A 23,755-nucleotide genomic window follows, 5' to 3' on the forward strand; every position below is an offset into this window, starting at 1 on the left:
GATTGTAAGGAACTGGGATTGAAACCAAGGACAAAGCTGTGAAGAAGAGAAGAATGGTAAGCAGCAGTACAAATAATGGATATGAACATATAGAGGCAGCATGGGAAGCAAAGCAGGGGAAAGAAAGAGAGAACATTCCAGGAAATGCCCAGGAGATAGATAAGAGCAGAACAAAAAGGGAAGAATGATATTCAAAGCATGCCCAGAAAAGTGTTTGAAGGTCCCACCAGTCATTTATGCTTATTATTGTGTGTCTTTACTTTCAAGGTACAGGGTGGATCCCTTTGACGATCCCTCTCTTGTATTTCAGCAGACACAGATAGTTCAGAAGTCGTTTCTACCATAGCTGGCACAAGCTTGCGCTTTTCCTTGCTGGCAGCCTTAAAATGACAGCTTGGTCCTTGGAAGAAAAATCAAGCAAAACTAGCAGAGGATGGTTTCGATCCATCGACCTCTGGGTTATGGGCCCAGCACGCTTCCGCTGCGCCACTCTGCTGCTTTGGGAAAGTGTTCTCTTTATGCAGATGAGGAGCATTCAGCAGAGTAGCATGGGATTGGTCGGGCTCTCACCTCATTTGCCTAAGTATATCGCAAGGCATGCTGGGTATAGAAAAACTTCATCTTCCCCTCTCACAATCAGTCATAACTGAAAGTCAGACACTCTCAGGCACTAGCCGTTTCAAACCTTTATCAAGACAGCAGCTCTTGAACCCTCTATATCTCTCTCTGTGATACTAGCGCTAGCATGCTCAGGATTTGGCTTTACCTGGGTGCCAGAGATCTACCCGGTGAGGGCTTGCCCGGTGTGAGGCTTTTGAGCGTTTGGGAGCGTTTGGGAGCGTTGTGGACGTTGGACAGGAAACTATGCAAATTTGAATCATTCAACCTTCCTGCTGCAGTGAGACGCTCTTTCCATGGACATCTGCCTCTTGGATTCCTCTCAACTTGCCTTCTGATAAAACATTTTGTGAGCCGCAGTTACCTTCGACAGCTACAAGGTGGCGCTACATGCAGGTGAGAGCACAAGTATGCACAAAATGTTAAGGACTTTTGACAGATTTATCGGTGGATCTTGTATATTTTTTTCAGAGGCTAGATATTGCCTAGAAATGCTTTCTAACATAGAGATGCTAGAGTTATAATGTCTGCCCACTGTAACATATTTATTACCAGCACATGTGAGTGGTGACTCTGCTTTATGAAACTTATCATATATTAGGTCAATGAATGTAGCAGAAGGGGCGATCGAGATGCTTGCCTACATATTTGTTTATTTTTTATATAATGGCTGATTAATCTGTTCATGATATTTCCATTTTGTGACATGTTGCATTAAAATATATCCTGCTTGCAGAATATATAAGTATTTGCATTGCGTTGGCCGGGAATCGAACCCGGGTCAACTGCTTGGGAAGCAGCTATGCTCACCACTATACCACCAATGCCCTCTGACATTTGCGCTCTCGGTTCTAAATATTATGACTCAGAGATCAATGACTATCTTGCACCTGCTTCAATGGTGCATTTGGTTTAGATACCAACATGAAAAGCAGTAGAACGTTATTTGCAGAGGGTAAGGAACTGGGGATTAAAACCAAGGACAAAGCTGTGCAGAAGAGAAGAATGGAAAGCAGCAGTACAATTAATATATATATAACATATAGAGGCAGCAAGGGAAGCAAAGCAGGGAAGAGAAAGAGAGAACATTCCATGAAATGCCCAGGAGATAGATAAGAGCAGAACAAAAAGGGAAGAATGAAATTCAAAGCCTGCACAGAAAAGTGTTTGAAGGTCCCACCAGTCATGTATGCTTATTATTGTGTGTCTTTACTTTCAAAGTACAGGGTGGATCCTTTGACACTCCCTCTCTTGTATTTCAGCAGACACAGATAGTTGAGAAGTCTTATATCACTTAGCTGGCACAAGCTTGCGCTTTTCCTTTCCGGCAGCGTGGAAATGACAGCTTGGTCCTTGGAAGAAAAATCAAGCAAAATTAGCAGAGGATGGTTTCGATCCATCGACCTCTGGGTTATGGGCCCAGCACGCTTCCGCTGCGCCACTCTGCTCCTTTTTCAGAGTGTTCTCTTTATGCAGATGAGGAGCATTCAGGGGAGTGACGTGGGCGTTCGGGACGTGAGAGGACGATGGGCCGGAAACTGTGCAAATTTGAAGAATTCATCCTTCCTGCTGCAGTCAGAGGCTCTTTCCAAGGACATCTGCCTCTTGGATTCCTCTCAACTTGCCTTCTGATAAAACATTTTGTGAGCCGCAGTTACCTTCGGCGCCTACAAGGTGGCGCTACATTCAGGTGAGAGCACAAGTATGCCCAAAATATTGGGGACTTTTGCCAGATTTATCGATGGATTTTACATATTTTTTTCAGAGGCTAGACATTACCTAGGAATGCTTTTTAACATAGAGATGCTTTAGTTATAATGTGTGGTCGGGCCTCAGCCCGTTCATTGTCTTCCCACTGTAACATATTTATTACCAGCTCATGTGAGTGGTGACTCTGCTTTATGAAACTTATCATATAGTAGGACAATGAGTATAGCAGAAGGGGCGATCGAGATGCTTGCCTACATATTTGTTTATTTTTTATATAATGGCTGATTAATCTGTTCATGATATTTCCATTTTGTGACATGTTGCATTAAAATATATCCTGATTGCAGAATATATAAGAATTGGTACTGCGTTGGCCGGGAATCGAACCCGGGTCAACTGCTTGGAAGGCAGCTATGCTCACCACTATACCACCAACGCCCTCTGATCTGTGCAATCTCGGTTCTCAACATTACGACCCTGAGTTCAATGTCTATCTTGCACCAGCTTCAATGGTGCATTTGGTTTAGATACCAACATGAGAAGCAGTAGAAAGGTTTTAGCAGATTGTAAGGAACTGGGATTGAAACCAAGGACAAAGCTGTGAAGAAGAGAAGAATGGTAAGCAGCAGTACAAATAATGGATATGAACATATAGAGGCAGCATGGGAAGCAAAGCAGGGGAAAGAAAGAGAGAACATTCCAGGAAATGCCCAGGAGATAGATAAGAGCAGAACAAAAAGGGAAGAATGATATTCAAAGCATGCCCAGAAAAGTGTTTGAAGGTCCCACCAGTCATTTATGCTTATTATTGTGTGTCTTTACTTTCAAGGTACAGGGTGGATCCCTTTGACGATCCCTCTCTTGTATTTCAGCAGACACAGATAGTTCAGAAGTCGTTTCTACCATAGCTGGCACAAGCTTGCGCTTTTCCTTGCTGGCAGCCTTAAAATGACAGCTTGGTCCTTGGAAGAAAAATCAAGCAAAACTAGCAGAGGATGGTTTCGATCCATCGACCTCTGGGTTATGGGCCCAGCACGCTTCCGCTGCGCCACTCTGCTGCTTTGGGAAAGTGTTCTCTTTATGCAGATGAGGAGGATTCAGCAGAGTAGCATGGGATTGGTCGGGCTCTCACCTCATTTGCCTAAGTATATCGCAAGGCATGCTGGGTATAGAAAAACTTCATCTTCCCCTCTCACAATCAGTCATAACTGAAAGTCAGACACTCTCAGGCACTAGCCGTTTCAAACCTTTATCAAGACAGCAGCTCTTGAACCCTCTATATCTCTCTCTGTGATACTAGCGCTAGCATGCTCAGGATTTGGCTTTACCTGGGTGCCAGAGATCTACCCGGTGAGGGCGAGGCTTTTGAGCGTTTGGGAGCGTTCTGGACGTTGGACAGGAAACTATGCAAATTTGAATCATCCAACCTTCCTGCTGCAGTGAGACGCTCTTTCCATGGACATCTGCCTCTTGGATTCCTCTCAACTTGCCTTCTGATAAAACATTTTGTGAGCCGCAGTTACCTTCGACAGCTACAAGGTGGCGCTACATGCAGGTGAGAGCACAAGTATGCACAAAATGTTAAGGACTTTTGACAGATTTATCGGTGGATCTTGTATATTTTTTTCAGAGGCTAGATATTGCCTAGAAATGCTTTCTAACATAGAGATGCTAGAGTTATAATGTCTGCCCACTGTAACATGTTTATTACCAGCACATGTGAGTGGTGACTCTGCTTTATGAAACTTATCATATATTAGGACAATGAATGTAGCAGAAGGGGCGATCGTGATGCTTGCCTACATATTTGTTTATTTTTTATATAATGGCTGATTAATCTGTTCATGATATTTCCATTTTGTGACATGTTGCATTAAAATATATCCTGCTTGCAGAATATATAAGTATTTGCATTGCGTTGGCCGGGAATCGAACCCGGGTCAACTGCTTGGGAAGCAGCTATGCTCACCACTATACCACCAACGCCCTCTGACATTTGCGCTCTCGGTTCTAAATATTATGACTCAGAGATCAATGACTATCTTGCACCTGCTTCAATGGTGCATTTGGTTTAGATACCAACATGAAAAGCAGTAGAACGTTATTTGCAGAGGGTAAGGAACTGGGGATTAAAACCAAGGACAAAGCTGTGCAGAAGAGAAGAATGGAAAGCAGCAGTACAATTAATATATATATAACATATAGAGGCAGCAAGGGAAGCAAAGCAGGGAAGAGAAAGAGAGAACATTCCATGAAATGCCCAGGAGATAGATAAGAGCAGAACAAAAAGGGAAGAATGAAATTCAAAGCCTGCACAGAAAAGTGTTTGAAGGTCCCACCAGTCATGTATGCTTATTATTGTGTGTCTTTACTTTCAAAGTACAGGGTGGATCCTTTGACACTCCCTCTCTTGTATTTCAGCAGACACAGATAGTTGAGAAGTCTTATATCACTTAGCTGGCACAAGCTTGCGCTTTTCCTTTCCGGCAGCGTGGAAATGACAGCTTGGTCCTTGGAAGAAAAATCAAGCAAAATTAGCAGAGGATGGTTTCGATCCATCGACCTCTGGGTTATGGGCCCAGCACGCTTCCGCTGTGCCACTCTGCTCCTTTTTCAGAGTGTTCTCTTTATGCAGATGAGGAGCATTCAGGGGAGTGACGTGGGCGTTCGGGACGTGAGAGGACGATGGGCAGGAAACTGTGCAAATTTGAAGCATTCATCCTTCCTGCTGCAGTCAGAGGCTCTTTCCAAGGACATCTGCCTCTTGGATTCCTCTCAACTTGCCTTCTGATAAAACATTTTGTGAGCCGCAGTTACCTTCGGCGCCTACAAGGTGGCGCTACATTCAGGTGAGAGCACAAGTATGCCCAAAATATTGGGGACTTTTGCCAGATTTATCGATGGATTTTACATATTTTTTTCAGAGGCTAGACATTACCTAGGAATGCTTTTTAACATAGAGATGCTTTAGTTATAATGTGTGGTCGGGCCTCAGCCCGTTCATTGTCTTCCCACTGTAACATATTTATTACCAGCTCATGTGAGTGGTGACTCTGCTTTATGAAACTTATCATATAGTAGGACAATGAGTATAGCAGAAGGGGCGATCGAGATGCTTGCCTACATATTTGTTTATTTTTTATATAATGGCTGATTAATCTGTTCATGATATTTCCATTTTGTGACATGTTGCATTAAAATATATCCTGATTGCAGAATATATAAGAATTGGTACTGCGTTGGCCGGGAATCGAACCCGGGTCAACTGCTTGGAAGGCAGCTATGCTCACCACTATACCACCAACGCCCTCTGATCTGTGCAATCTCGGTTCTCAACATTACGACCCTGAGTTCAATGTCTATTTTGCACCAGCTTCAATGGTGCATTTGGTTTAGATACCAACATGAGAAGCAGTAGAAAGGTTTTAGCAGATTGTAAGGAACTGGGATTGAAACCAAGGACAAAGCTGTGAAGAAAAGAAGAATGGTAAGCAGCAGTACAAATAATGGATATGAACATATAGAGGCAGCATGGGAAGCAAAGCAGGGGAAAGAAAGAGAGAACATTCCAGGAAATGCCCAGGAGATAGATAAGAGCAGAACAAAAAGGGAAGAATGATATTCAAAGCATGCCCAGAAAAGTGTTTGAAGGTCCCACCAGTCATTTATGCTTATTATTGTGTGTCTTTACTTTCAAGGTACAGGGTGGATCCCTTTGACGATCCCTCTCTTGTATTTCAGCAGACACAGATAGTTCAGAAGTCGTTTCTACCATAGCTGGCACAAGCTTGCGCTTTTCCTTGCTGGCAGCCTTAAAATGACAGCTTGGTCCTTGGAAGAAAAATCAAGCAAAACTAGCAGAGGATGGTTTCGATCCATCAACCTCTGGGTTATGGGCCCAGCACGCTTCCGCTGCGCCACTCTGCTGCTTTGGGAAAGTGTTCTCTTTATGCAGATGAGGAGCATTCAGCAGAGTAGCATGGGATTGGTCGGGCTCTCACCTCATTTGCCTAAGTATATCGCAAGGCATGCTGGGTATAGAAAAACTTCATCTTCCCCTCTCACAATCAGTCATAACTGAAAGTCAGACACTCTCAGGCACTAGCCGTTTCAAACCTTTATCAAGACAGCAGCTCTTGAACCCTCTATATCTCTCTCTGTGATACTAGCGCTAGCATGCTCAGGATTTGGCTTTACCTGGGTGCCAGAGATCTACCCGGTGAGGGCTTGCCCGGTGTGAGGCTTGGGAGCGTTTGGGAGCGTTGTGGACGTTGGACAGGAAACTATGCAAATTTGAATCATTCAACCTTCCTGCTGCAGTGAGACGCTCTTTCCATGGACATCTGCCTCTTGGATTCCTCTCAACTTGCCTTCTGATAAAACATTTTGTGAGCCGCAGTTACCTTCGACAGCTACAAGGTGGCGCTACATGCAGGTGAGAGCACAAGTATGCACAAAATGTTAAGGACTTTTGACAGATTTATCGGTGGATCTTGTATATTTTTTTCAGAGGCTAGATATTGCCTAGAAATGCTTTCTAACATAGAGATGCTAGAGTTATAATGTCTGCCCACTGTAACATATTTATTACCAGCACATGTGAGTGGTGACTCTGCTTTATGAAACTTATCATATATTAGGTCAATGAATGTAGCAGAAGGGGCGATCGAGATGCTTGCCTACATATTTGTTTATTTTTTATATAATGGCTGATTAATCTGTTCATGATATTTCCATTTTGTGACATGTTGCATTAAAATATATCCTGCTTGCAGAATATATAAGTATTTGCATTGCGTTGGCCGGGAATCGAACCCGGGTCAACTGCTTGGGAAGCAGCTATGCTCACCACTATACCACCAACGCCCTCTGACATTTGCGCTCTCGGTTCTAAATATTATGACTCAGAGATCAATGACTATCTTGCACCTGCTTCAATGGTGCATTTGGTTTAGATACCAACATGAAAAGCAGTAGAACGTTATTTGCAGAGGGTAAGGAACTGGGGATTAAAACCAAGGACAAAGCTGTGCAGAAGAGAAGAATGGAAAGCAGCAGTACAATTAATATATATATAACATATAGAGGCAGCAAGGGAAGCAAAGCAGGGAAGAGAAAGAGAGAACATTCCATGAAATGCCCAGGAGATAGATAAGAGCAGAACAAAAAGGGAAGAATGAAATTCAAAGCCTGCACAGAAAAGTGTTTGAAGGTCCCACCAGTCATGTATGCTTATTATTGTGTGTCTTTACTTTCAAAGTACAGGGTGGATCCTTTGACACTCCCTCTCTTGTATTTCAGCAGACACAGATAGTTGAGAAGTCTTATATCACTTAGCTGGCACAAGCTTGCGCTTTTCCTTTCCGGCAGCGTGGAAATGACAGCTTGGTCCTTGGAAGAAAAATCAAGCAAAATTAGCAGAGGATGGTTTCGATCCATCGACCTCTGGGTTATGGGCCCAGCACGCTTCCGCTGCGCCACTCTGCTCCTTTTTCAGAGTGTTCTCTTTATGCAGATGAGGAGCATTCAGGGGAGTGACGTGGGCGTTCGGGACGTGAGAGGACGATGGGCAGGAAACTGTGCAAATTTGAAGCATTCATCCTTCCTGCTGCAGTCAGAGGCTCTTTCCAAGGACATCTGCCTCTTGGATTCCTCTCAACTTGCCTTCTGATAAAACATTTTGTGAGCCGCAGTTACCTTCGGCGCCTACAAGGTGGCGCTACATTCAGGTGAGAGCACAAGTATGCCCAAAATATTGGGGACTTTTGCCAGATTTATCGATGGATTTTACATATTTTTTTCAGAGGCTAGACATTACCTAGGAATGCTTTTTAACATAGAGATGCTTTAGTTATAATGTGTGGTCGGGCCTCAGCCCGTTCATTGTCTTCCCACTGTAACATATTTATTACCAGCTCATGTGAGTGGTGACTCTGCTTTATGAAACTTATCATATAGTAGGACAATGAGTATAGCAGAAGGGGCGATCGAGATGCTTGCCTACATATTTGTTTATTTTTTATATAATGGCTGATTAATCTGTTCATGATATTTCCATTTTGTGACATGTTGCATTAAAATATATCCTGATTGCAGAATATATAAGAATTGGTACTGCGTTGGCCGGGAATCGAACCCGGGTCAACTGCTTGGAAGGCAGCTATGCTCACCACTATACCACCAACGCCCTCTGATCTGTGCAATCTCGGTTCTCAACATTACGACCCTGAGTTCAATGTCTATCTTGCACCAGCTTCAATGGTGCATTTGGTTTAGATACCAACATGAGAAGCAGTAGAAAGGTTTTAGCAGATTGTAAGGAACTGGGATTGAAACCAAGGACAAAGCTGTGAAGAAGAGAAAAATGGTAAGCAGCAGTACAAATAATGGATATGAACATATAGAGGCAGCATGGGAAGCAAAGCAGGGGAAAGAAAGAGAGAACATTCCAGGAAATGCCCAGGAGATAGATAAGAGCAGAACAAAAAGGGAAGAATGATATTCAAAGCATGCCCAGAAAAGTGTTTGAAGGTCCCACCAGTCATTTATGCTTATTATTGTGTGTCTTTACTTTCAAGGTACAGGGTGGATCCCTTTGACGATCCCTCTCTTGTATTTCAGCAGACACAGATAGTTCAGAAGTCGTTTCTACCATAGCTGGCACAAGCTTGCGCTTTTCCTTGCTGGCAGCCTTAAAATGACAGCTTGGTCCTTGGAAGAAAAATCAAGCAAAACTAGCAGAGGATGGTTTTGATCCATCGACCTCTGGGTTATGGGCCCAGCACGCTTCCGCTGCGCCACTCTGCTGCTTTGGGAAAGTGTTCTCTTTATGCAGATGAGGAGCATTCAGCAGAGTAGCATGGGATTGGTCGGGCTCTCACCTCATTTGCCTAAGTATATCGCAAGGCATGCTGGGTATAGAAAAACTTCATCTTCCCCTCTCACAATCAGTCATAACTGAAAGTCAGACACTCTCAGGCACTAGCCGTTTCAAACCTTTATCAAGACAGCAGCTCTTGAACCCTCTATATCTCTCTCTGTGATACTAGCGCTAGCATGCTCAGGATTTGGCTTTACCTGGGTGCCAGAGATCTACCCGGTGAGGGCTTGCCCGGTGTGAGGCTTTTGAGCGTTTGGGAGCGTTCTGGACGTTGGACAGGAAACTATGCAAATTTGAATCATCCAACCTTCCTGCTGCAGTGAGACGCTCTTTCCATGGACATCTGCCTCTTGGATTCCTCTCAACTTGCCTTCTGATAAAACATTTTGTGAGCCGCAGTTACCTTCGACAGCTACAAGGTGGCGCTACATGCAGGTGAGAGCACAAGTATGCACAAAATGTTAAGGACTTTTGACAGATTTATCGGTGGATCTTGTATATTTTTTTCAGAGGCTAGATATTGCCTAGAAATGCTTTCTAACATAGAGATGCTAGAGTTATAATGTCTGCCCACTGTAACATATTTATTACCAGCACATGTGAGTGGTGACTCTGCTTTATGAAACTTATCATATATTAGGTCAATGAATGTAGCAGAAGGGGCGATCGAGATGCTTGCCTACATATTTGTTTATTTTTTATATAATGGCTGATTAATCTGTTCATGATATTTCCATTTTGTGACATGTTGCATTAAAATATATCCTGCTTGCAGAATATATAAGTATTTGCATTGCGTTGGCCGGGAATCGAACCCGGGTCAACTGCTTGGGAAGCAGCTATGCTCACCTCTACACCACCAACGCCCTCTGACATTTGCGCTCTCGGTTCTAAATATTATGACTCAGAGATCAATGACTATCTGGCACCTGCTTCAATGGTGCATTTGGTTTAGATACCAACATGAAAAGCAGTAGAACGTTATTTGCAGAGGGTAAGGAACTGGGGATTAAAACCAAGGACAAAGCTGTGCAGAAGAGAAGAATGGAAAGCAGCAGTACAATTAATATATATATAACATATAGAGGCAGCAAGGGAAGCAAAGCAGGGAAGAGAAAGAGAGAACATTCCATGAAATGCCCAGGAGATAGATAAGAGCAGAACAAAAAGGGAAGAATGAAATTCAAAGCCTGCACAGAAAAGTGTTTGAAGGTCCCACCAGTCATGTATGCTTATTATTGTGTGTCTTTACTTTCAAAGTACAGGGTGGATCCTTTGACACTCCCTCTCTTGTATTTCAGCAGACACAGATAGTTGAGAAGTCTTATATCACTTAGCTGGCACAAGCTTGCGCTTTTCCTTTCCGGCAGCGTGGAAATGACAGCTTGGTCCTTGGAAGAAAAATCAAGCAAAATTAGCAGAGGATGGTTTCGATCCATCGACCTCTGGGTTATGGGCCCAGCACGCTTCCGCTGCGCCACTCTGCTCCTTTTTCAGAGTGTTCTCTTTATGCAGATGAGGAGCATTCAGGGGAGTGACGTGGGCGTTCGGGACGTGAGAGGACGATGGGCAGGAAACTGTGCAAATTTGAAGCATTCATCCTTCCTGCTGCAGTCAGAGGCTCTTTCCAAGGACATCTGCCTCTTGGATTCCTCTCAACTTGCCTTCTGATAAAACATTTTGTGAGCCGCAGTTACCTTCGGCGCCTACAAGGTGGCGCTACATTCAGGTGAGAGCACAAGTATGCCCAAAATATTGGGGACTTTTGCCAGATTTATCGATGGATTTTACATATTTTTTTCAGAGGCTAGACATTACCTAGGAATGCTTTTTAACATAGAGATGCTTTAGTTATAATGTGTGGTCGGGCCTCAGCCCGTTCATTGTCTTCCCACTGTAACATATTTATTACCAGCTCATGTGAGTGGTGACTCTGCTTTATGAAACTTATCATATAGTAGGACAATGAGTATAGCAGAAGGGGCGATCGAGATGCTTGCCTACATATTTGTTTATTTTTTATATAATGGCTGATTAATCTGTTCATGATATTTCCATTTTGTGACATGTTGCATTAAAATATATCCTGATTGCAGAATATATAAGAATTGGTACTGCGTTGGCCGGGAATCGAACCCGGGTCAACTGCTTGGAAGGCAGCTATGCTCACCACTATACCACCAACGCCCTCTGATCTGTGCAATCTCGGTTCTCAACATTACGACCCTGAGTTCAATGTCTATCTTGCACCAGCTTCAATGGTGCATTTGGTTTAGATACCAACATGAGAAGCAGTAGAAAGGTTTTAGCAGATTGTAAGGAACTGGGATTGAAACCAAGGACAAAGCTGTGAAGAAGAGAAGAATGGTAAGCAGCAGTACAAATAATGGATATGAACATATAGAGGCAGCATGGGAAGCAAAGCAGGGGAAAGAAAGAGAGAACATTCCAGGAAATGCCCAGGAGATAGATAAGAGCAGAACAAAAAGGGAAGAATGATATTCAAAGCATGCCCAGAAAAGTGTTTGAAGGTCCCACCAGTCATTTATGCTTATTATTGTGTGTCTTTACTTTCAAGGTACAGGGTGGATCCCTTTGACGATCCCTCTCTTGTATTTCAGCAGACACAGATAGTTCAGAAGTCGTTTCTACCATAGCTGGCACAAGCTTGCGCTTTTCCTTGCTGGCAGCCTTAAAATGACAGCTTGGTCCTTGGAAGAAAAATCAAGCAAAACTAGCAGAGGATGGTTTCGATCCATCGACCTCTGGGTTATGGGCCCAGCACGCTTCCGCTGCGCCACTCTGCTGCTTTGGGAAAGTGTTCTCTTTATGCAGATGAGGAGCATTCAGCAGAGTAGCATGGGATTGGTCGGGCTCTCACCTCATTTGCCTAAGTATATCGCAAGGCATGCTGGGTATAGAAAAACTTCATCTTCCCCTCTCACAATCAGTCATAACTGAAAGTCAGACACTCTCAGGCACTAGCCGTTTCAAACCTTTATCAAGACAGCAGCTCTTGAACCCTCTATATCTCTCTCTGTGATACTAGCGCTAGCATGCTCAGGATTTGGCTTTACCTGGGTGCCAGAGATCTACCCGGTGAGAGGCTTGGGAGCGTTTGGGAGCGTTTGGGAGCGTTCGGGACGTGAGTGGACGTTGGACAGGAAACTATGCAAATTTGAATCATTCAACCTTCCTGCTGCAGTGAGACGCTCTTTCCATGGACATCTGCCTCTTGGATTCCTCTCAACTTGCCTTCTGATAAAACATTTTGTGAGCCGCAGTTACCTTCGACAGCTACAAGGTGGCGCTACATGCAGGTGAGAGCACAAGTATGCACAAAATGTTAAGGACTTTTGACAGATTTATCGGTGGATCTTGTATATTTTTTTCAGAGGCTAGATATTGCCTAGAAATGCTTTCTAACATAGAGATGCTAGAGTTATAATGTCTGCCCACTGTAACATATTTATTACCAGCACATGTGAGTGGTGACTCTGCTTTATGAAACTTATCATATATTAGGTCAATGAATGTAGCAGAAGGGGCGATCGAGATGCTTGCCTACATATTTGTTTATTTTTTATATAATGGCTGATTAATCTGTTCATGATATTTCCATTTTGTGACATGTTGCATTAAAATATATCCTGCTTGCAGAATATATAAGTATTTGCATTGCGTTGGCCGGGAATCGAACCCGGGTCAACTGCTTGGGAAGCAGCTATGCTCACCACTATACCACCAACGCCCTCTGACATTTGCGCTCTCGGTTCTAAATATTATGACTCAGAGATCAATGACTATCTTGCACCTGCTTCAATGGTGCATTTGGTTTAGATACCAACATGAAAAGCAGTAGAACGTTATTTGCAGAGGGTAAGGAACTGGGGATTAAAACCAAGGACAAAGCTGTGCAGAAGAGAAGAATGGAAAGCAGCAGTACAATTAATATATATATAACATATAGAGGCAGCAAGGGAAGCAAAGCAGGGAAGAGAAAGAGAGAACATTCCATGAAATGCCCAGGAGATAGATAAGAGCAGAACAAAAAGGGAAGAATGAAATTCAAAGCCTGCACAGAAAAGTGTTTGAAGGTCCCACCAGTCATGTATGCTTATTATTGTGTGTCTTTACTTTCAAAGTACAGGGTGGATCCTTTGACACTCCCTCTCTTGTATTTCAGCAGACACAGATAGTTGAGAAGTCTTATATCACTTAGCTGGCACAAGCTTGCGCTTTTCCTTTCCGGCAGCGTGGAAATGACAGCTTGGTCCTTGGAAGAAAAATCAAGCAAAATTAGCAGAGGATGGTTTCGATCCATCGACCTCTGGGTTATGGGCCCAGCACGCTTCCGCTGCGCCACTCTGCTCCTTTTTCAGAGTGTTCTCTTTATGCAGATGAGGAGCATTCAGGGGAGTGACGTGGGCGTTCGGGACGTGAGAGGACGATGGGCAGGAAACTGTGCAAATTTGAAGCATTCATCCTTCCTGCTGCAGTCAGAGGCTCTTTCCAAGGACATCTGCCTCTTGGATTCCTCTCAACTTGCCTTCTGATAAAACATTTTGTGAGCCGCAGTTACCTTCGGCGCCTACAAGGTGGCGCTACATTCAGGTGAGAGCACAAGTATGCCCAAAATATTGGGGACTTTTGCCAGATTTATCGATGGATTTTACATATTTTTTTCAGAGGCTAGACATTACCTAGGAATGCTTTTTAACATAGAGATGCTTTAGTTATAATGTGTGGTCGGGCCTCAGCCCGTTCATTGTCTTCCCACTGTAACATATTTATTACCAGCTCATGTGAGTGGTGACTCTGCTTTATGAAACTTATCATATAGTAGGACAATGAGTATAGCAGAAGGGGCGATCGAGATGCTTGCCTACATATTTGTTTATTTTTTATATAATGGCTGATTAATCTGTTCATGATATTTCCATTTTGTGACATGTTGCATTAAAATATATCCTGATTGCAGAATATATAAGAATTGGTACTGCGTTGGCCGGGAATCGAACCCGGGTCAACTGCTTGGAAGGCAGCTATGCTCACCACTATACCACCAACGCCCTCTGATCTGTGCAATCTCGGTTCTCAACATTACGACCCTGAGTTCAATGTCTATCTTGCACCAGCTTCAATGGTGCATTTGGTTTAGATACCAACATGAGAAGCAGTAGAAAGGTTTTAGCAGATTGTAAGGAACTGGGATTGAAACCAAGGACAAAGCTGTGAAGAAGAGAAGAATGGTAAGCAGCAGTACAAATAATGGATATGAACATATAGAGGCAGCATGGGAAGCAAAGCAGGGGAAAGAAAGAGAGAACATTCCAGGAAATGCCCAGGAGATAGATAAGAGCAGAACAAAAAGGGAAGAATGATATTCAAAGCATGCCCAGAAAAGTGTTTGAAGGTCCCACCAGTCATTTATGCTTATTATTGTGTGTCTTTACTTTCAAGGTACAGGGTGGATCCCTTTGACGATCCCTCTCTTGTATTTCAGCAGACACAGATAGTTCAGAAGTCGTTTCTACCATAGCTGGCACAAGCTTGCGCTTTTCCTTGCTGGCAGCCTTAAAATGACAGCTTGGTCCTTGGAAGAAAAATCAAGCAAAACTAGCAGAGGATGGTTTCGATCCATCGACCTCTGGGTTATGGGCCCAGCACGCTTCCGCTGCGCCACTCTGCTGCTTTGGGAAAGTGTTCTCTTTATGCAGATGAGGAGCATTCAGCAGAGTAGCATGGGATTGGTGGGCTCTCACCTCATTTGCCTAAGTATATCGCAAGGCATGCTGGGTATAGAAAAACTTCATCTTCCCCTCTCACAATCAGTCATAACTGAAAGTCAGACACTCTCAGGCACTAGCCGTTTCAAACCTTTATCAAGACAGCAGCTCTTGAACCCTCTATATCTCTCTCTGTGATACTAGCGCTAGCATGCTCAGGATTTGGCTTTACCTGGGTGCCAGAGATCTACCCGGTGAGGGCTTGCCCGGTGTGAGGCTTTTGAGCGTTTGGGAGCGTTGTGGACGTTGGACAGGAAACTATGCAAATTTGAATCATCCAACCTTCCTGCTGCAGTGAGACGCTCTTTCCATGGACATCTGCCTCTTGGATTCCTCTCAACTTGCCTTCTGATAAAACATTTTGTGAGCCGCAGTTACCTTCGACAGCTACAAGGTGGCGCTACATGCAGGTGAGAGCACAAGTATGCACAAAATGTTAAGGACTTTTGACAGATTTATCGGTGGATCTTGTACATTTTTTTCAGAGGCTAGATATTGCCTAGAAATGCTTTCTAACATAGAGATGCTAGAGTTATAATGTCTGCCCACTGTAACATATTTATTACCAGCACATGTGAGTGGTGACTCTGCTTTATGAAACTTATCATATATTAGGTCAATGAATGTAGCAGAAGGGGCGATCGAGATGCTTGCCTACATATTTGTTTATTTTTTATATAATGGCTGATTAATCTGTTCATGATATTTCCATTTTGTGACATGTTGCATTAAAATATATCCTGCTTGCAGAATATATAAGTATTTGCATTGCGTTGGCCGGGAATCGAACCCGGGTCAACTGCTTGGGAAGCAGCTATGCTCACCACTATACCACCAACGCCCTCTGACATTTGCGCTCTCGGTTCTAAATATTATGACTCAGAGATCAATGACTATCTGGCACCTGCTTCAATGGTGCATTTGGTTTAGATACCAACATGAAAAGCAGTAGAACGTTATTTGCAGAGGGTAAGGAACTGGGGATTAAAACCAAGGACAAAGCTGTGCAGAAGAGAAGAATGGAAAGCAGCAGTACAATTAATATATATATAACATATAGAGGCAGCAAGGGAAGCAAAGCAGGGAAGAGAAAGAGAGAACATTCCATGAAATGCCCAGGAGATAGATAAGAGCAGAACAAAAAGGGAAGAATGAAATTCAAAGCCTGCACAGAAAAGTGTTTGAAGGTCCCACCAGTCATGTATGCTTATTATTGTGTGTCTTTACTTTCAAAGTACAGGGTGGATCCTTTGACACTCCCTCTCTTGTATTTCAGCAGACACAGATAGTTGAGAAGTCTTATATCACTTAGCTGGCACAAGCTTGCGCTTTTCCTTTCCGGCAGCGTGGAAATGACAGCTTGGTCCTTGGAAGAAAAATCAAGCAAAATTAGCAGAGGATGGTTTCGATCCATCGACCTCTGGGTTATGGGCCCAGCACGCTTCCGCTGCGCCACTCTGCTCCTTTTTCAGAGTGTTCTCTTTATGCAGATGAGGAGCATTCAGGGGAGTGACGTGGGCGTTCGGGACGTGAGAGGACGATGGGCAGGAAACTGTGCAAATTTGAAGCATTCATCCTTCCTGCTGCAGTCAGAGGCTCTTTCCAAGGACATCTGCCTCTTGGATTCCTCTCAACTTGCCTTCTGATAAAACATTTTGTGAGCCGCAGTTACCTTCGGCGCCTACAAGGTGGCGCTACATTCAGGTGAGAGCACAAGTATGCCCAAAATATTGGGGACTTTTGCCAGATTTATCGATGGATTTTACATATTTTTTTCAGAGGCTAGACATTACCTAGGAATGCTTTTTAACATAGAGATGCTTTAGTTATAATGTGTGGTCGGGCCTCAGCCCGTTCATTGTCTTCCCACTGTAACATATTTATTACCAGCTCATGTGAGTGGTGACTCTGCTTTATGAAACTTATCATATAGTAGGACAATGAGTATAGCAGAAGGGGCGATCGAGATGCTTGCCTACATATTTGTTTATTTTTTATATAATGGCTGATTAATCTGTTCATGATATTTCCATTTTGTGACATGTTGCATTAAAATATATCCTGATTGCAGAATATATAAGAATTGGTACTGCGTTGGCCGGGAATCGAACCCGGGTCAACTGCTTGGAAGGCAGCTATGCTCACCACTATACCACCAACGCCCTCTGATCTGTGCAATCTCGGTTCTCAACATTACGACCCTGAGTTCAATGTCTATCTTGCACCAGCTTCAATGGTGCATTTGGTTTAGATACCAACATGAGAAGCAGTAGAAAGGTTTTAGCAGATTGTAAGGAACTGGGATTGAAACCAAGGACAAAGCTGTGAAGAAGAGAAGAATGGTAAGCAGCAGTACAAATAATGGATATGAACATATAGAGGCAGCATGGGAAGCAAAGCAGGGGAAAGAAAGAGAGAACATTCCAGGAAATGCCCAGGAGATAGATAAGAGCAGAACAAAAAGGGAAGAATGATATTCAAAGCATGCCCAGAAAAGTGTTTGAAGGTCCCACCAGTCATTTATGCTTATTATTGTGTGTCTTTACTTTCAAGGTACAGGGTGGATCCCTTTGACGATCCCTCTCTTGTATTTCAGCAGACACAGATAGTTCAGAAGTCGTTTCTACCATAGCTGGCACAAGCTTGCGCTTTTCCTTGCTGGCAGCCTTAAAATGACAGCTTGGTCCTTGGAAGAAAAATCAAGCAAAACTAGCAGAGGATGGTTTCGATCCATCAACCTCTGGGTTATGGGCCCAGCACGCTTCCGCTGCGCCACTCTGCTGCTTTGGGAAAGTGTTCTCTTTATGCAGATGAGGAGCATTCAGCAGAGTAGCATGGGATTGGTCGGGCTCTCACCTCATTTGCCTAAGTATATCGCAAGGCATGCTGGGTATAGAAAAACTTCATCTTCCCCTCTCACAATCAGTCATAACTGAAAGTCAGACACTCTCAGGCACTAGCCGTTTCAAACCTTTATCAAGACAGCAGCTCTTGAACCCTCTATATCTCTCTCTGTGATACTAGCGCTAGCATGCTCAGGATTTGGCTTTACCTGGGTGCCAGAGATCTACCCGGTGAGGGCTTGCCCGGTGTGAGGCTTTTGAGCGTTTGGGAGCGTTCTGGACGTTGGACAGGAAACTATGCAAATTTGAATCATCCAACCTTCCTGCTGCAGTGAGACGCTCTTTCCATGGACATCTGCCTCTTGGATTCCTCTCAACTTGCCTTCTGATAAAACATTTTGTGAGCCGCAGTTACCTTCGACAGCTACAAGGTGGCGCTACATGCAGGTGAGAGCACAAGTATGCACAAAATGTTAAGGACTTTTGACAGATTTATCGGTGGATCTTGTATATTTTTTTCAGAGGCTAGATATTGCCTAGAAATGCTTTCTAACATAGAGATGCTAGAGTTATAATGTCTGCCCACTGTAACATGTTTATTACCAGCACATGTGAGTGGTGACTCTGCTTTATGAAACTTATCATATATTAGGACAATGAATGTAGCAGAAGGGGCGATCGAGATGCTTGCCTACATATTTGTTTATTTTTTATATAATGGCTGATTAATCTGTTCATGATATTTCCATTTTGTGACATGTTGCATTAAAATATATCCTGCTTGCAGAATATATAAGTATTTGCATTGCGTTGGCCGGGAATCGAACCCGGGTCAACTGCTTGGGAAGCAGCTATGCTCACCACTATACCACCAACGCCCTCTGACATTTGCGCTCTCGGTTCTAAATATTATGACTCAGAGATCAATGACTATCTTGCACCTGCTTCAATGGTGCATTTGGTTTAGATACCAACATGAAAAGCAGTAGAACGTTATTTGCAGAGGGTAAGGAACTGGGGATTAAAACCAAGGACAAAGCTGTGCAGAAGAGAAGAATGGAAAGCAGCAGTACAATTAATATATATATAACATATAGAGGCAGCAAGGGAAGCAAAGCAGGGAAGAGAAAGAGAGAACATTCCATGAAATGCCCAGGAGATAGATAAGAGCAGAACAAAAAGGGAAGAATGAAATTCAAAGCCTGCACAGAAAAGTGTTTGAAGGTCCCACCAGTCATGTATGCTTATTATTGTGTGTCTTTACTTTCAAAGTACAGGGTGGATCCTTTGACACTCCCTCTCTTGTATTTCAGCAGACACAGATAGTTGAGAAGTCTTATATCACTTAGCTGGCACAAGCTTGCGCTTTTCCTTTCCGGCAGCGTGGAAATGACAGCTTGGTCCTTGGAAGAAAAATCAAGCAAAATTAGCAGAGGATGGTTTCGATCCATCGACCTCTGGGTTATGGGCCCAGCACGCTTCCGCTGTGCCACTCTGCTCCTTTTTCAGAGTGTTCTCTTTATGCAGATGAGGAGCATTCAGGGGAGTGACGTGGGCGTTCGGGACGTGAGAGGACGATGGGCAGGAAACTGTGCAAATTTGAAGCATTCATCCTTCCTGCTGCAGTCAGAGGCTCTTTCCAAGGACATCTGCCTCTTGGATTCCTCTCAACTTGCCTTCTGATAAAACATTTTGTGAGCCGCAGTTACCTTCGGCGCCTACAAGGTGGCGCTACATTCAGGTGAGAGCACAAGTATGCCCAAAATATTGGGGACTTTTGCCAGATTTATCGATGGATTTTACATATTTTTTTCAGAGGCTAGACATTACCTAGGAATGCTTTTTAACATAGAGATGCTTTAGTTATAATGTGTGGTCGGGCCTCAGCCCGTTCATTGTCTTCCCACTGTAACATATTTATTACCAGCTCATGTGAGTGGTGACTCTGCTTTATGAAACTTATCATATAGTAGGGCAATGAGTATAGCAGAAGGGGCGATCGAGATGCTTGCCTACATATTTGTTTATTTTTTATATAATGGCTGATTAATCTGTTCATGATATTTCCATTTTGTGACATGTTGCATTAAAATATATCCTGATTGCAGAATATATAAGAATTGGTACTGCGTTGGCCGGGAATCGAACCCGGGTCAACTGCTTGGAAGGCAGCTATGCTCACCACTATACCACCAACGCCCTCTGATCTGTGCAATCTCGGTTCTCAACATTACGACCCTGAGTTCAATGTCTATCTTGCACCAGCTTCAATGGTGCATTTGGTTTAGATACCAACATGAGAAGCAGTAGAAAGGTTTTAGCAGATTGTAAGGAACTGGGATTGAAACCAAGGACAAAGCTGTGAAGAAGAGAAGAATGGTAAGCAGCAGTACAAATAATGGATATGAACATATAGAGGCAGCATGGGAAGCAAAGCAGGGGAAAGAAAGAGAGAACATTCCAGGAAATGCCCAGGAGATAGATAAGAGCAGAACAAAAAGGGAAGAATGATATTCAAAGCATGCCCAGAAAAGTGTTTGAAGGTCCCACCAGTCATTTATGCTTATTATTGTGTGTCTTTACTTTCAAGGTACAGGGTGGATCCCTTTGACGATCCCTCTCTTGTATTTCAGCAGACACAGATAGTTCAGAAGTCGTTTCTACCATAGCTGGCACAAGCTTGCGCTTTTCCTTGCTGGCAGCCTTAAAATGACAGCTTGGTCCTTGGAAGAAAAATCAAGCAAAACTAGCAGAGGATGGTTTCGATCCATCGACCTCTGGGTTATGGGCCCAGCACGCTTCCGCTGCGCCACTCTGCTGCTTTGGGAAAGTGTTCTCTTTATGCAGATGAGGAGCATTCAGCAGAGTAGCATGGGATTGGTCGGGCTCTCACCTCATTTGCCTAAGTATATCGCAAGGCATGCTGGGTATAGAAAAACTTCATCTTCCCCTCTCACAATCAGTCATAACTGAAAGTCAGACACTCTCAGGCACTAGCCGTTTCAAACCTTTATCAAGACAGCAGCTCTTGAACCCTCTATATCTCTCTCTGTGATACTAGCGCTAGCATGCTCAGGATTTGGCTTTACCTGGGTGCCAGAGATCTACCCGGTGAGGGCTTGCCCGGTGTGAGGCTTTTGAGCGTTTGGGAGCGTTCTGGACGTTGGACAGGAAACTATGCAAATTTGAATCATCCAACCTTCCTGCTGCAGTGAGACGCTCTTTCCATGGACATCTGCCTCTTGGATTCCTCTCAACTTGCCTTCTGATAAAACATTTTGTGAGCCGCAGTTACCTTCGACAGCTACAAGGTGGCGCTACATGCAGGTGAGAGCACAAGTATGCACAAAATGTTAAGGACTTTTGACAGATTTATCGGTGGATCTTGTATATTTTTTTCAGAGGCTAGATATTGCCTAGAAATGCTTTCTAACATAGAGATGCTAGAGTTATAATGTCTGCCCACTGTAACATGTTTATTACCAGCACATGTGAGTGGTGACTCTGCTTTATGAAACTTATCATATATTAGGACAATGAATGTAGCAGAAGGGGCGATCGAGATGCTTGCCTACATATTTGTTTATTTTTTATATAATGGCTGATTAATCTGTTCATGATATTTCCATTTTGTGACATGTTGCATTAAAATATATCCTGCTTGCAGAATATATAAGTATTTGCATTGCGTTGGCCGGGAATCGAACCCGGGTCAACTGCTTGGGAAGCAGCTATGCTCACCACTATACCACCAACGCCCTCTGACATTTGCGCTCTCGGTTCTAAATATTATGACTCAGAGATCAATGACTATCTTGCACCTGCTTCAATGGTGCATTTGGTTTAGATACCAACATGAAAAGCAGTAGAACGTTATTTGCAGAGGGTAAGGAACTGGGGATTAAAACCAAGGACAAAGCTGTGCAGAAGAGAAGAATGGAAAGCAGCAGTACAATTAATATATATATAACATATAGAGGCAGCAAGGGAAGCAAAGCAGGGAAGAGAAAGAGAGAACATTCCATGAAATGCCCAGGAGATAGATAAGAGCAGAACAAAAAGGGAAGAATGAAATTCAAAGCCTGCACAGAAAAGTGTTTGAAGGTCCCACCAGTCATGTATGCTTATTATTGTGTGTCTTTACTTTCAAAGTACAGGGTGGATCCTTTGACACTCCCTCTCTTGTATTTCAGCAGACACAGATAGTTGAGAAGTCTTATATCACTTAGCTGGCACAAGCTTGCGCTTTTCCTTTCCGGCAGCGTGGAAATGACAGCTTGGTCCTTGGAAGAAAAATCAAGCAAAATTAGCAGAGGATGGTTTCGATCCATCGACCTCTGGGTTATGGGCCCAGCACGCTTCCGCTGTGCCACTCTGCTCCTTTTTCAGAGTGTTCTCTTTATGCAGATGAGGAGCATTCAGGGGAGTGACGTGGGCGTTCGGGACGTGAGAGGACGATGGGCAGGAAACTGTGCAAATTTGAAGCATTCATCCTTCCTGCTGCAGTCAGAGGCTCTTTCCAAGGACATCTGCCTCTTGGATTCCTCTCAACTTGCCTTCTGATAAAACATTTTGTGAGCCGCAGTTACCTTCGGCGCCTACAAGGTGGCGCTACATTCAGGTGAGAGCACAAGTATGCCCAAAATATTGGGGACTTTTGCCAGATTTATCGATGGATTTTACATATTTTTTTCAGAGGCTAGACATTACCTAGGAATGCTTTTTAACATAGAGATGCTTTAGTTATAATGTGTGGTCGGGCCTCAGCCCGTTCATTGTCTTCCCACTGTAACATATTTATTACCAGCTCATGTGAGTGGTGACTCTGCTTTATGAAACTTATCATATAGTAGGGCAATGAGTATAGCAGAAGGGGCGATCGAGATGCTTGCCTACATATTTGTTTATTTTTTATATAATGGCTGATTAATCTGTTCATGATATTTCCATTTTGTGACATGTTGCATTAAAATATATCCTGATTGCAGAATATATAAGAATTGGTACTGCGTTGGCCGGGAATCGAACCCGGGTCAACTGCTTGGAAGGCAGCTATGCTCACCACTATACCACCAACGCCCTCTGATCTGTGCAATCTCGGTTCTCAACATTACGACCCTGAGTTCAATGTCTATCTTGCACCAGCTTCAATGGTGCATTTGGTTTAGATACCAACATGAGAAGCAGTAGAAAGGTTTTAGCAGATTGTAAGGAACTGGGATTGCAACCAAGGACAAAGCTGTGAAGAAGAGAAGAATGGTAAGCAGCAGTACAAATAATGGATATGAACATATAGAGGCAGCATGGGAAGCAAAGCAGGGGAAAGAAAGAGAGAACATTCCAGGAAATGCCCAGGAGATAGATAAGAGCAGAACAAAAAGGGAAGAATGATATTCAAAGCATGCCCAGAAAAGTGTTTGAAGGTCCCACCAGTCATTTATGCTTATTATTGTGTGTCTTTACTTTCAAGGTACAGGGTGGATCCCTTTGACGATCCCTCTCTTGTATTTCAGCAGACACAGATAGTTCAGAAGTCGTTTCTACCATAGCTGGCACAAGCTTGCGCTTTTCCTTGCTGGCAGCCTTAAAATGACAGCTTGGTCCTTGGAAGAAAAATCAAGCAAAACTAGCAGAGGATGGTTTCGATCCATCGACCTCTGGGTTATGGGCCCAGCACGCTTCCGCTGCGCCACTCTGCTGCTTTGGGAAAGTGTTCTCTTTATGCAGATGAGGAGCATTCAGCAGAGTAGCATGGGATTGGTCGGGCTCTCACCTCATTTGCCTAAGTATATCGCAAGGCATGCTGGGTATAGAAAAACTTCATCTTCCCCTCTCACAATCAGTCATAACTGAAAGTCAGACACTCTCAGGCACTAGCCGTTTCAAACCTTTATCAAGACAGCAGCTCTTGAACC

The 23,755-nt window shown here is 43.6% G+C and overlaps 27 non-coding genes across 27 annotated transcripts; all 27 read right to left on the bottom strand.

Moving 5' to 3' along the window:
• Positions 1-424: 424 nt before the first annotated feature.
• TRNAM-CAU (transfer RNA methionine (anticodon CAU)) lies at positions 425-496 on the bottom strand. The gene has a single exon. It is a non-coding gene; the product is annotated as a tRNA-Met (tRNA).
• Positions 497-1,373: 877 nt separating this feature from the next.
• On the bottom strand, positions 1,374-1,445 carry TRNAG-CCC (transfer RNA glycine (anticodon CCC)). Its single transcript has one exon. It is a non-coding gene; the product is annotated as a tRNA-Gly (tRNA).
• Positions 1,446-1,994: 549 nt separating this feature from the next.
• On the bottom strand, positions 1,995-2,066 carry TRNAM-CAU (transfer RNA methionine (anticodon CAU)). Its single transcript has one exon. It is a non-coding gene; the product is annotated as a tRNA-Met (tRNA).
• A 628-nt stretch (positions 2,067-2,694) lies between these two features.
• TRNAG-UCC (transfer RNA glycine (anticodon UCC)) lies at positions 2,695-2,766 on the bottom strand. The gene has a single exon. It is a non-coding gene; the product is annotated as a tRNA-Gly (tRNA).
• A 548-nt stretch (positions 2,767-3,314) lies between these two features.
• TRNAM-CAU (transfer RNA methionine (anticodon CAU)) lies at positions 3,315-3,386 on the bottom strand. The gene has a single exon. It is a non-coding gene; the product is annotated as a tRNA-Met (tRNA).
• An 856-nt stretch (positions 3,387-4,242) lies between these two features.
• TRNAG-CCC (transfer RNA glycine (anticodon CCC)) lies at positions 4,243-4,314 on the bottom strand. The gene has a single exon. It is a non-coding gene; the product is annotated as a tRNA-Gly (tRNA).
• Positions 4,315-5,563: 1,249 nt separating this feature from the next.
• Positions 5,564-5,635, bottom strand: TRNAG-UCC (transfer RNA glycine (anticodon UCC)). The gene has a single exon. It is a non-coding gene; the product is annotated as a tRNA-Gly (tRNA).
• A 1,487-nt stretch (positions 5,636-7,122) lies between these two features.
• On the bottom strand, positions 7,123-7,194 carry TRNAG-CCC (transfer RNA glycine (anticodon CCC)). Its single transcript has one exon. It is a non-coding gene; the product is annotated as a tRNA-Gly (tRNA).
• A 549-nt stretch (positions 7,195-7,743) lies between these two features.
• Positions 7,744-7,815, bottom strand: TRNAM-CAU (transfer RNA methionine (anticodon CAU)). Its single transcript has one exon. It is a non-coding gene; the product is annotated as a tRNA-Met (tRNA).
• A 628-nt stretch (positions 7,816-8,443) lies between these two features.
• TRNAG-UCC (transfer RNA glycine (anticodon UCC)) lies at positions 8,444-8,515 on the bottom strand. The gene has a single exon. It is a non-coding gene; the product is annotated as a tRNA-Gly (tRNA).
• Positions 8,516-10,002: 1,487 nt separating this feature from the next.
• TRNAG-CCC (transfer RNA glycine (anticodon CCC)) lies at positions 10,003-10,074 on the bottom strand. The gene has a single exon. It is a non-coding gene; the product is annotated as a tRNA-Gly (tRNA).
• A 549-nt stretch (positions 10,075-10,623) lies between these two features.
• Positions 10,624-10,695, bottom strand: TRNAM-CAU (transfer RNA methionine (anticodon CAU)). The gene has a single exon. It is a non-coding gene; the product is annotated as a tRNA-Met (tRNA).
• A 628-nt stretch (positions 10,696-11,323) lies between these two features.
• TRNAG-UCC (transfer RNA glycine (anticodon UCC)) lies at positions 11,324-11,395 on the bottom strand. The gene has a single exon. It is a non-coding gene; the product is annotated as a tRNA-Gly (tRNA).
• Positions 11,396-11,943: 548 nt separating this feature from the next.
• On the bottom strand, positions 11,944-12,015 carry TRNAM-CAU (transfer RNA methionine (anticodon CAU)). The gene has a single exon. It is a non-coding gene; the product is annotated as a tRNA-Met (tRNA).
• An 872-nt stretch (positions 12,016-12,887) lies between these two features.
• TRNAG-CCC (transfer RNA glycine (anticodon CCC)) lies at positions 12,888-12,959 on the bottom strand. The gene has a single exon. It is a non-coding gene; the product is annotated as a tRNA-Gly (tRNA).
• Positions 12,960-13,508: 549 nt separating this feature from the next.
• On the bottom strand, positions 13,509-13,580 carry TRNAM-CAU (transfer RNA methionine (anticodon CAU)). The gene has a single exon. It is a non-coding gene; the product is annotated as a tRNA-Met (tRNA).
• Positions 13,581-14,208: 628 nt separating this feature from the next.
• TRNAG-UCC (transfer RNA glycine (anticodon UCC)) lies at positions 14,209-14,280 on the bottom strand. The gene has a single exon. It is a non-coding gene; the product is annotated as a tRNA-Gly (tRNA).
• A 548-nt stretch (positions 14,281-14,828) lies between these two features.
• Positions 14,829-14,900, bottom strand: TRNAM-CAU (transfer RNA methionine (anticodon CAU)). The gene has a single exon. It is a non-coding gene; the product is annotated as a tRNA-Met (tRNA).
• An 866-nt stretch (positions 14,901-15,766) lies between these two features.
• On the bottom strand, positions 15,767-15,838 carry TRNAG-CCC (transfer RNA glycine (anticodon CCC)). The gene has a single exon. It is a non-coding gene; the product is annotated as a tRNA-Gly (tRNA).
• Positions 15,839-16,387: 549 nt separating this feature from the next.
• Positions 16,388-16,459, bottom strand: TRNAM-CAU (transfer RNA methionine (anticodon CAU)). Its single transcript has one exon. It is a non-coding gene; the product is annotated as a tRNA-Met (tRNA).
• A 628-nt stretch (positions 16,460-17,087) lies between these two features.
• On the bottom strand, positions 17,088-17,159 carry TRNAG-UCC (transfer RNA glycine (anticodon UCC)). The gene has a single exon. It is a non-coding gene; the product is annotated as a tRNA-Gly (tRNA).
• Positions 17,160-18,646: 1,487 nt separating this feature from the next.
• Positions 18,647-18,718, bottom strand: TRNAG-CCC (transfer RNA glycine (anticodon CCC)). The gene has a single exon. It is a non-coding gene; the product is annotated as a tRNA-Gly (tRNA).
• A 1,249-nt stretch (positions 18,719-19,967) lies between these two features.
• Positions 19,968-20,039, bottom strand: TRNAG-UCC (transfer RNA glycine (anticodon UCC)). Its single transcript has one exon. It is a non-coding gene; the product is annotated as a tRNA-Gly (tRNA).
• A 548-nt stretch (positions 20,040-20,587) lies between these two features.
• On the bottom strand, positions 20,588-20,659 carry TRNAM-CAU (transfer RNA methionine (anticodon CAU)). The gene has a single exon. It is a non-coding gene; the product is annotated as a tRNA-Met (tRNA).
• Positions 20,660-21,526: 867 nt separating this feature from the next.
• On the bottom strand, positions 21,527-21,598 carry TRNAG-CCC (transfer RNA glycine (anticodon CCC)). The gene has a single exon. It is a non-coding gene; the product is annotated as a tRNA-Gly (tRNA).
• Positions 21,599-22,847: 1,249 nt separating this feature from the next.
• Positions 22,848-22,919, bottom strand: TRNAG-UCC (transfer RNA glycine (anticodon UCC)). The gene has a single exon. It is a non-coding gene; the product is annotated as a tRNA-Gly (tRNA).
• Positions 22,920-23,467: 548 nt separating this feature from the next.
• On the bottom strand, positions 23,468-23,539 carry TRNAM-CAU (transfer RNA methionine (anticodon CAU)). The gene has a single exon. It is a non-coding gene; the product is annotated as a tRNA-Met (tRNA).
• Between the last annotated feature and the right edge of the window lie 216 nt (positions 23,540-23,755).

The sequence above is a fragment of the Lissotriton helveticus genome, chromosome 11, assembly GCF_964261635.1.
Source record: "Lissotriton helveticus chromosome 11, aLisHel1.1, whole genome shotgun sequence".
In the NCBI taxonomy this organism is placed as follows: Eukaryota; Metazoa; Chordata; class Amphibia; order Caudata; family Salamandridae; genus Lissotriton; species Lissotriton helveticus.